This window comes from Paroedura picta, chromosome 13 (genome assembly GCF_049243985.1).
Source record: "Paroedura picta isolate Pp20150507F chromosome 13, Ppicta_v3.0, whole genome shotgun sequence".
NCBI classification, from domain to species: Eukaryota; Metazoa; Chordata; class Lepidosauria; order Squamata; family Gekkonidae; genus Paroedura; species Paroedura picta.
The window spans coordinates 21,645,744-21,657,178 of record NC_135381.1 but is presented as its reverse complement, the minus strand read 5'-3'; the positions used below and the strand labels follow the sequence as shown (position 1 = coordinate 21,657,178).

At 43.4% G+C, this 11,435-nt stretch overlaps 1 long non-coding RNA gene across 2 annotated transcripts in view; it reads left to right on the top strand.

Moving 5' to 3' along the window:
• Positions 1-1,660: 1,660 nt before the first annotated feature.
• LOC143822932 (uncharacterized) overlaps positions 1,661-11,435 on the top strand; it is a 35,245-nt gene continuing 25,470 nt past the window's right edge. The window contains exons 1-3 of one of the 2 annotated variants that reach the window (XR_013226310.1): positions 1,661-1,825; positions 6,857-6,978; positions 7,730-7,789. This is a non-coding gene — a long non-coding RNA (uncharacterized LOC143822932). Of the gene's footprint in view, positions 1,826-5,435; positions 6,979-7,729; positions 7,790-11,435 lie in introns of those variants that run through there. The other variant, XR_013226309.1, reaches the window with a different exon arrangement.

The following is an 11,435-nucleotide window of genomic DNA, read 5'->3' as shown; positions in this document are numbered from 1 at the left end:
TGTGTTCTGAAGAGCATACAATATACATTCCAAAACTGGAAATAAAGGCAAATGAGAGAAAGGAACACACACCTGTGCACGCACAGTAGGGTCCCGAAGGTGGCAAACATCAAAGTATTAAAACATCTGAGACAAAACACACATAAAAACACTGCCACCTGCCTAGCCTCTGATGACAAAGGCACATAAAGCAGGGTGTTCAAAGATCATGTATGCTGCCCCCAAGCTGTATGAGGCTTTGAAGGTTAACACCAGCACCTTAAATTGGTCCCAGAAGCTAACTGGGAGCAGTGACTGTAGGGAAAAGCCCCTACAATCCACTCCAGTCAGCATTCTAACAGCAGCATTCTGTGCCAACTGTAGCTTTGGGACAGTCTTCAAGGGCAGCCCCACATTAAACAGACTGCAATAGTCTCATCTAGATGCTACCAAAACAAGTATCACAATGACCGTTTATGCACTGGGAACTTCACTGCCCCACCCCCTTATCAGGAGCACAGATAGGGAGTGGATGAGGTGCACCAGGCCAAATGCTCCCCCATGTGGGTGCAGGAAGAGGTGGGGCAACCTGCCACGACTAAAGCTCCAGCCTGGAGCCCAGCATGAAACCTCCAGTGCATAAACGGTCAGTGGCATGATCATTCCTGCCCTGGAAGGGCTACAGCTGGTGCACAAGCTGAAGATGTTCAAAGGCGTCCCAGTAATCACTGCTGTTTATCAAATGGGAGGTCAAAGTCCAATAGCACCTACATGATGACGGTCCTTTAGGGGAAATGCAATCCCATCCAGAACAGGAGATGTCCCAGTTCCCGGGTCAAATCTTCCCCCATACTTCATTTTGTTGGGATTTTCATTCAGTTGGTGCTCATCCATCCGCAAACTGCCTCCAGGCACCTGTTCACGTGCAGGTTGCTTGATGACATAGGCCAGCATCTGAACAGCGCAGGTCAAAAAAGTAACTTACTTGAGCAACCTGAAATCTATGCCAGCAGCAGCCTATTTCGAGGGGCCCTTCACACAGCCATCACTGAGGCGACTTTCAAGGAGCGACTGAACATGCATGTGGGAACCTGTCCCTGAGTACAGCCCCTTCCTTCCGTCAGGAATTAAAAAACGCCCTATTCAAGCTCACCCCCCTCACTTCATCACTATGCAATGAAAAGTAACAGAAATAATGTCCAGTGTGATCCTTCCCCAACTTTTCCTCCCCCCTATTTTCAACAGAAATTAAGCGCAATGCAAAGACATGTCAGCAGTGCCACACTCCTTTGCCCAGGCACAATACCCTCCTATGCCAGAAGGGTTTTTAAAACATGTTAAAGTCTCAGCTCCTTTTCCTTGACGCGGCGCATCCCCCGCGGAGTTTTCTCCTCCCCGTGTAGACAGAAAATCCAAAGGCCTCCGCCATGGCCAGCCCCCCCCCCCGCCCCCAAAGAAGCGCTTTTCTCTGCCCCGAGGGCTGCCGGCAGCCAGGGAGGGACACGCGCCAGGCCAACTTTGCCCGCTGCTCAGGGAAGCACAGCACAATGCGAGCCGTCTCCTCCGCACCCGCCCAAGTCTCTGGCAAAGCACATCGCGGCGCATGAACGCAACGCAATGTCGTGCAAGGAACCCGCCGGCCCTACTGGGAACCCCCCCGTCAGCCCGGCTCGGAGCACGAGAGAGGCGGGACGGCGCAGTGGCGCGCGCGCGCCCGGACCGGCCCCCGACTCTGGGCGGTGCCTGCCCCCTCCCTCTGCCCCCCCTCCCAGCAGCCTTTGCACTCGCTACAATGAAATTTGCAAAGTTTTTTCGGTTTCGGCGCCATTTTCGAGTGGACTCGGAGGTGAGGAGGGAGGGCGGGGAAAAGGAGGGCACCCGCCGCCGGGGGGGCCACGGGGGGCGCCCCAAAAATCGCCAAAAAATCCCTAAAAATCCCCCCGAGCCGAGGCGGCGCTGGGGTGGCCGCGGGAAGGCCTGGCAGGGCGGGGAGCCGCCGGAGCTGGAGGGGGGACGCCGAGGCGGGTGGAGAGGAGGCGCGCGGGGGGAGCGCCCCGGGCACCCACCCCCCCGGTGCAACTTATTTATTTATTTATTTATTTATTTTTGCAACACCTAGCGGGGCTTTTGGGAATAGGAGGAAGCATCAAAGGCGAGGGGAGGGAAATGGTGGAGAAAACTTTTGAATTTTTTTTTCCCTTAAAAAACTGGGTGGGAGGTAGGGCTGCCTCTTCCCTCCCAAGTGTCGAAGTTTTTTTTGGGTGTGTGTGGGGTTTATTTGGGGGGGGGTGAGGTGTGTGTGTGTGGGTTTTTTTGGGGGGGGATAGGGAAAGTGTCTTGAAGGGAGGGGGGAGGCCAGCGCAGAAAATGGCCCTGGCAGTTGGGGAGGGGGCAGGACTGGCTCCCCCACCCTCAACTTGTAGGAGTTTGGCTTTTGAGGGCAGCAATTCTTTTCGAACTCCTGAAGGTTGAGGAGAGATGAGGGGAAAGCTCTGAAATGCAGCAGAAATCTGCCCCTCCGCCCCTTCTTTTTCTCCCTGCTACATTTTAACTAAATATGGATAGAGTGAATGGAAGCTCAAATCTATCGATACAGGAATATCTGCGTAGGATGTGGAAAGTGTTGAGTGGGGCCAACAATTTCATACGTTTCAAATCTTTTTTTTTATCTATTGGCTTCCTTTACAGTTAAGTCGGATGGGGGAATAAAAACTTTGTAGGTTTCCAAGTTTAGTTTTTGCCTCTCTTTAACATTTTCTGTCTGTTTTTAAAGCCCAATCTCAGTTCGGTTATACCTCTGACTGAGTCTACCCAGCCTCTCCCTTCAGTTCCCCATTTCCCCCCCCATCTCTCTCCCCCCCCCCCCATACACACACGTCTGTCCTTGGTGGGGTGCGAGGGTGCGAATGAATGATGCGTCGCCGAAATGACAAGGGGGACCCTTGGTAATAACTGGAGAAATCCAAAGCTACCTCGCCTGTTTTCCATTGCCTCTATCTCCCCCCCCCCCCTCAAGGAGGGGACTGCCAAGGTTACAAACCGTTACAACATTGGCCTGCAGAGAGACAGCGAAAGAGTTAAAAAGAAGCACAATTAAATTCGTTCGCAAGAGAAGTGGAATTGCACCAAAAGATTATTCATCCCCTCTCCCCAAAAAGCCCCTCTATAGAAAAACTGAAAAAGTTTGATCCGACTCTGGATGGTTGTCGCTTCAATTGAAGGGTCATCTTGGAGTGAAACCGAGAAGGCGAAGAAACTACTTTGCAATCATGGCCGGGGCGGGGGAGGGGGGGGAAAGAGATGGAATAATTTGACTGAACTTAAAAAAAAATAAAAATAAAATAGTACACTGAGTTTTTATACTAAGTTGTATTTTTATAATCCCGCTTGAAATTAATTTACCAACTGTTTTGATACAAAAAGGCCATTTTAAAAGTAAAACAATTTCTATTTAATTTTGGGGAAAGTGGGAATATTGTAAAAACTTACTATACTGTATGTATATAATTATATATAGGTAGATGGATAGGTATAATGCATATATTCAATATAGTAAATCGAATTTTATATGCATTTATATAAAAATAATTTTACAGGTGTGTTGTGTTTTTTAAATTATGGTTAAAATTATTTTATGTATTTTGACTACAAAAAATCAATATGATTTTTTTCTACAAGATAATTATAACAGACTTTCAAAAACGTCTTAGAGTCTTTCCGATCAAATCCAAATTTATAATAATTTTTAACAGCTCTTCCTTTAATTTAAAGTACCATTTATGATTATAATTAATTTTAAAATATATATTTATGCATATTTTAAATGCAGAATGCTGTTTTAAGTTGCCATGTCTATACGTTTTAAAACTGCCTCACTTGTGTGTTATGTTCAAAATTAATTTTAAGAGAGAATATCAAAGTACTGTATAAAAAACATTAATTTTAGTTTAAAATGTGTGAAATATGCAAGAACATGGCATAATCCAAACAGACAATTGAATTTTTAACACTTGGAATGTTTGAAAAATTATAGCTCATTTTTCTATAATGTTTCCATTAACTTGTTTTTCCCACAGGAAATATGCATAATCTGAGAAATGTGAATTTCTGCATTATGCTTAACTTAATGTAATTGTTTTATTTTCAGCATTCAAGAATATAATCTAATATATAATATAATAATATATATGTATTTCCCTCGTGCAAGCCGCAGTTAAAACAATATATTTTTGGTTGCCTTGGAGTATTTTTTCCCCTTGTCTAGAGCTATTAAATGTGCAAAAAAGTAAAGTTGGGAAAGTCTCAAGGTTTCCTGCAGTGGCGTTGGTGACAGGGTATATTTGTATGTGCGTGTCAGAATTTGCATAGTTCAGCTGTAGGGTGGGCAACCGAAAAAACAGGCATTTTTCCTTCATGGAATTTAGTTTTTAGTGTGTACATTTCAAAATCTTTAGCAAAAGGCGATCTGAATAGAAACTAGAGTATTTCAAAATGTAAAAAAGACCATTTTCTAAGCAGCAGGATTTTTGATGGCCTTCCAGTAAGCCTCCAAGTTTAGAGAAAATTATTTTACTATTGTGTGTGCTGCTTGATTTGACTGAATACTGATCCAGAACAGATTCCTTTTTTTCTTCCTGCTGTTATACTGAACAAATATATGCTTTTAGGAGTTCCATTTCCAGGTCTGCAATGTACTCTTTAAATCTGGAGGAGGGGACACCACCAAATATGACCCCCGCCTCTCCTGGGAGTTAGATACTGTTAATCGTCAGCAGTTTTGAGGGAAAACCTTTGCTGGGAATCTAACATACAATAAATGTAGGTCTTATGTTCTGCTTTTTTGATTTTTAAAAAATAAGCCCTCTTAACATGAACTAACACAGCATAACACTTTGAAAGTTAAGTGCTGGATACAAAGATATTCTATATAAAGAAAGTTTTTATACCAACTTTTTAAAATACCAGTTTGACTCTAAAACTCACTTTTAAACCTTTTTTTTCTTGAATTTAGGGAGTTGGAGTAAAATTTGATAGGGTGGGTGGGGTAAAATTCAGGTTGAGTAGTTAAGGAAATTAAGCAACTGAAAAAATGTTTTACACTTTCCAATCAAATTTATGTATTTTTTGATGATACACTACATTTTTGGAGGATTTATAGCAATTTGTTGTGTTTTGCTTCCATTATTCAAGCCGGTGCTACAGTGGAACCACATTCTTATATAATTAATTTAAATTTTATTTGGTATTTTTTAAAATATATGTGTCACCTTTCTCTAGACTAAACCAGTAAAGCACATTTAGAATTAGATTAGAGCAGGGGTATTCAAACTGCGGCCCTCCAGATGTCCATGGACTACAATTCCCAGAAGCCCCTGCCAGCATTTGCTGGCAGGGGCTTCTGGGAATTGTAGTCCATGGACATCTGGAGGGCCGCAGTTTGACTACCCCTGGATTAGAGTATGCCTGCCATGCAGTTGCTGCTTTCCAGATCATATATTTTATTACTTACAAGAAAATTTAGTATAAAAGGTATTTTTCAAAAAGTAGATTTCATTTTTGGTATGTTCTCCCAAAATCAATACCTCCATTTCCAGAAGGAAGTAACAGCTTATTGCTTTTGCTGCAGGGAGCAAAATTTGATAGTACTCAGTGTACATAATATACATGACAATATTAAATATAGTTATTGACTGATTATTTTAACTCAACATTGAAGCAACAATTTAGGATACAATATGGTAAATTCTTCTGCACAGCTCTCAATCCACGGGCTTATGTACAACTCCCCATCCTTCCAATGGCTATCATGCTGGAGAATTTCCCAAATAACCCCCCCCCCCGAACTCTCTAATCCATTTGGTATGTTTTACATCTCACTGAATTGTGACTCCCCTATCTCTTAGTTTTTTCCCCTGACCATTCTTCTTTATTTTATATATAGATCGGCATGCCGAGTTGTGAGTGTGAATATTTGCACATATAAGGAGCAGGATAGATTTGCAAACAGAAAGCTGTATTGCTGGATATCAAAATGTAGCTTCATTCAACCACGTTGTACTCTCTTCAGATGCAGTTTGCTATCATTTTGGGGTAGAGACTCCTGGTGGATGACCCAGTTTCTTTCCTGAATGGGGACTGGTGTGGAGGTCGGTAGTTGGCCAACCAAGTTGACCTGCAGTGTGAGCCCACATCGCACATTTCTCTCTTTGTCTCTAAACCATTCACAAGGCCATCAGTCCCAAGTATGAATTGCTTTGTGTTCGAAAAACACCATCCTGAAATGGTCTGTAATCTAGCAAGCTTTCTGTAACAGACATACTTGTCATAAACGTAGCATTATCAGACCTACAGAAATGTGGGTCTTGTTGGTTGGTTCCTATTAATTTTATACTCCTGTGGTTCGTTCTTTGCTTATGGCAACAAAAGCTATTGGCGGGCAATAAATACTCTGCAGAACACACATTTTACTCTGTTAAAAATAAATTATGAAAATGCTGGATAGGAAGACTGCTGTGACTTTTATTGGATGATTTCTAAAGTCTCTTGTGCCTCTCTTGGAGCAAGGGAAAAGGGCCTCCAAACAGAGGGAGATTTCTTTTTCTATATGATTATGGTGTATTTTCTGCTGCGGAGGAGGAAAAGGGAGTAAGGAGATGCCACAAACGCTAGTCTTTGTTTGCTTGACGGGGGTTGGTCAGCGGCCACAGTGTGTAGCTCGCAGATTTTTCTTTGCCATGTCCAGAAAAGAGAGCTTGAAGAGCTGAGTTGAAGTACCAGATTCTCCTACATCTCTAGAGGCAACATGTATTTAGCTGTTTAAAATTCGTAACAAGAGTCTCAACCATTAAGTCTGCTTCGTTTTTCTTTTTAATTTCAGGCAATTGTTTCGCCCAGTAGTTGTCTCTTCATTGCAGCAGCAAGAACAGTGTGTAAAATCCGTCCAGGGAAGTTTGGCCTTGTCTTTTTCCAGTTGTTCTATGCCCTTACTGAATTAAATCGGTGAGCTGAACTTTGCAACTTCTTTTCATTTCACATTCTGTGGCCTGATTCATACATGCACATGGATGGTTTCATCACGAAGCAACGGCTCGCTGTGTCTGGGGCCGTAGCAGATCTGACATGGTGTGTAGAACTTTGTTGTTCTCTCAGCTACTCCCTTTCTCAAGTGGAGTGGATCTAGCAGTGAGTCATCAGGTGTAGTGAAATGAAGCACAAAATACACATATAAAGCACATAAATTTCTTCATAAAGAGGCAACTAGGCAGTTCCTGCCTGCATCATGGTTAATTAATTCTCATTGAATATGGTATTGCATGATCTTCAATTCAATGCACAACACTTAAACAAAATGAAACCCATATTTAAAGAACTGGGCATGGTCCATGCAAAGTGCATAACACCTTATTTGAAGTTAATGGGGCTTAAATGCCCTTGGTTGGATCATGCTCTCGACATAAGTGGTTCAAATAACCTGTCTAGTTTTTGTTTTGTTTTGTTGATAATATCCGTGAAAATAAAAGCGGTGAACAAAGCAATGGATGTGATGCAATGTCTATATCTCTTTGTATTTTATCTTGTACGGTGTCTGGGAATTCACACACACAACTTTCTCCAGCAGTCTATTTTGCTTATTGTGTCATTATAAGGGTAGCAGGCAGTGTGATTAATTCTTTACACTTGCAATCTTTTTCTAAAATATGAATTAGAACAGTCTGTAAGAACTCTTGTGGGTCTTTTTTTTTCCTTCTAGCTCATCTTACAGCTGAGAATAAATAGATCCAAGGAGTCATTTTTACAGTAGTTCTATCAGGTAAGTTGAGACAGGTGAGTATAACAGGCTAAATAAAGAAGCCACACTATTTTAAATCATACCAGTGACCCATCAAGCCCATTACCTTCAACCCTGACTAGCAGTGGTTATTAGGACTAACTCATACACACCTCTTTACTCTGCTTTCCAGCTAACATGAAAAGCAGAAAAGGAATGGAAATTGGTGTATATTTTGGCTCTTCCACTTCGATTGCTCAAAGAAGAAAATAATATTCAGGCTGTAATGGGTCTCTTTTTACTGGTAGCACAGGACCCAGAGAAAGCTGGAAGGGGAGTGTTTATCTGAGAGTACATTAGCTGCTACAGAAGGGTTTTGAACATGGGGTGCATAATTTAGAGGCTGTTGTATGACCTGGTTCTTGGAAAGTGGTCTGCAAAACATCTGCTCCATGAGATGGGTGTAGATGATTTTAGATTGTGACACCATACCCCTGAAGAGAAATGCTAAAGGCGGTCAGGAATAATACAGGCATGGTTGTGTTCAGGCAGGTGGTTTTTCTTAAGAGCCATACCTCCCAATCTACTGGCAAACTAGCAAGAAAATCAAGTCAAATATGATACTAATCCAGTTAAAGAATAGTTTAGCTCAGATCAGAACATACCCCTACCCAAATGTAACTATATTCAAAGGGGTGTCACCTAAAATGTTTACTGTAGATTCAATATCATGGGTGAAAAACTCTTGTTGCTTGTGATGTCTAATCCACTTTGCTTAAACACAATTCTAAAGGAGTACCATTTTACTTATTATTCATAGAATCATAGAGTTGGAAGGGACCTTGTGGGTCATCTAGTCCAACCCCCTGCACTATGTAGGACACTCACAACCCTATCGCTCATCCACTGTAACCTGCCACATATGAATAAATTCATGGAAGCTTATGAAGAAGAGTTGGTTCTTATATGCCGCTTGTCTCTACCCGGAGTCTCAAAGTGGCTTACTGTCGCCTTCCCTTTCCTCTCCCCACAACAGACGCCCTGTGAGGGAGATGAGGCTGAGACAGCCCTGATATTGCTGCTCGATCAGTACATTTTTATGAGTGCTGTGGTGAGCCCAGGGTCACCCAGCTGGCTGCATGGGGAGGAGTCAAACCTGGCTCACCGGATTAGGTTCTCCTAACAGGCTGGCTCTATTACAATAAGTTAGGACTAAAAAGATTAGAGCAAAACAGTTCTGCACACCAGCAAAACTAGTAATGGTTTCCTATTCTGGGGACGACAACAAGGAGAATGTGGGGGTTCAATGATTATAAAAAAGCTTTTAGAAATACTAAATGACATTTTAAAGGTTATGAGTGGCAGGATATATATATTGGTAGCCTAGCTAGGAATAACACTCCCCCCCACCCCACAATATCTATTAATCTTTGGTGAGACTACCTTGTTCAGAATAACTCATTTAGATGGTCACAGGGGGAAATGTACAGAGCACACAAAATGTTTGCTGGAGGTTTATTATGTAAATAAAAGAACATCAGTCTGAACATCCTAATTATCCAAATTCACTGAGGTCTTGTGCACTCTTGGAGCTGGCATTTACCCAAATTAGTCTTTGCCTGAGGTAGTTGCCACCTGTTGCTGCTCTGTGCTTGGTGGGTTGTAGTTCTTGGTAAAGTCACATCCCTGGGCTGTTTCATGGTGAGTTGCAGCAAGCTCAATTCTAATAATAAATACAAAGAGCTACTTCTTGGTATAGGAATCAGTTATTGTTTTTTTTTAAATGTTAACCTCCTTTATTATATCTTAGATCAGCGGTTCTCACCTCCTCCGCGACCAACTCGGTGGCTGGTGCAGTGGCAGCACGCATGCGTACGGTGCATGCGGGTGGCGTGCGGGGGTGCATGCACCGCATGCACACAACAATTGAGGTGGCGTGGAGGCGGTCATTGCCATGGCTCTGCCGCCACCAGCTGCTTCCTCCACCTGCCTCCATCTCTGCTCACTGCAGCCACTACCCAACTCTGCACGCTACCGCTGGCCGCTGCCACAGCGGGCAACCTGGCGACCCCAGGGAAGGGGCCAAGCGACCCCAAATGGGGTTGCAACCCCAAGGTTGAGAACCACTGCCTTATATCAGGGGTGGCCAAATTGGCTCTCCAGATGTCCATGGACTACAATTCTCATGAGCCCCCAGGTTCATGGGAATTGTAGTCCATGGACTTTTGGAGAGCCACAGTTTGGCTATCCCTGCCTTAGATTAAAAGTGACTCATTTTCTTTGAGCCAAAGGTTAATTGAAGCATTTGGGGAGGGGGTGAGTCTTTTTGAAACTGAAAGGCCTTAGCACAATGGTTCTCAACCTTCCTAATGCAGCGACCCTTTAATACAGTTGCTCATGCTGTGGTGACCCCAAACCATAAATTTATGCAAGTGTTCTTTCACAGAAATCAAACTGAAGCTGACCAGTGGCATGAAGATCCATTGTTCATGACTGTATATAAATTGTCCCCCCCTCCCCCTGGGGTTTCTCAGTTCCGTTCTGCCTCTTGTTCCACCATGCCGATCTCGCTCTTTTATGCTGCTCCAGACAGATGAACGCTATGTCTCAATCTACCCCGCAAGGCTGTTGTGTGGATGGCGGCCCCCCAGCCAAGCTGCTTGCCCTGGCGCAAACCCTGTGAAAGGGTCATTTAACCCCCCAAGGGGGTCCTGACCCCCAGATTGAGAACCACTGCCTTAGCAAAATGTCAACTAACAGTCTTTTGCAGTTGTTCTCTTGTAGCTCCAACCCTCTTTCTGGTAGACAGGTGGGAAAGAAGAGGATTAGCATCTTGGCGGATGTGTGCCTTGTGGAGATGTAGCAGCACAACATGGTTTGTAGGGACAAGGAGATACAGACCGTTCTGGGCTGCCTCATTACCTCAAGGGTTAAGACAAGAAAGGTTAATGTTCAGTTTAAGAACGGCCAGAGCCAAGACGCTTCAGAATGGTTCTCTTAGGTTGCATGATCCAGCATGTTAGATGCTATTTTTTAAAAAGTACACGTTGCTTCTTCTGTCCTAAAGTTTTTAAAAAGCTGAATGTTAGCTTAAAAAAATGATGTTTGAGAGACCCTGAAAAAGCACATTCCCTAAGCCACTAAGGGGTGCAACAAGTAAACACAAGAGTTTTCTCCATACATGGAGTGCTGGGGAGGGGTCTTAAACTGTCCAGATTGTAGGTCAAGAAAGGCGGATTAGAATGGATGGAAGCCACTTCAAGGTGCTTTGGTGGAATTCCACAGGGATTACACTGAAACAAGGAAGGATGCAGCGTAACTGTCTTCGAAAACAAATGGATGTATAGATCAGTAATTTCAAAAATGGTGCAAGTATATGCAAATAGAGGTGGCTAGAAGCAGAGGTTCTCACCCTATCTCTTTCCAGTTAGGGTGATGGAATTTTTAAAAGAGCGTTGCCATCATGGAATGATGCAGAAGTGGACCCAAGGGGGAAAGATCTGTCCACTGTGCTGTAGCAGCACGTAAATACTGGAGTATAGGATTATCTGGATGCCCTCCAGTATTACGTTGCTGCTTTAGTAAGGCTGGACATTGGCACACATTCTACAGTTAGAGCATGCAAGCTTTTAAATGCTGCTAATAGTGCCCATTTGTTGATGAAATGATCTCAGTAAGACTCCAAGAA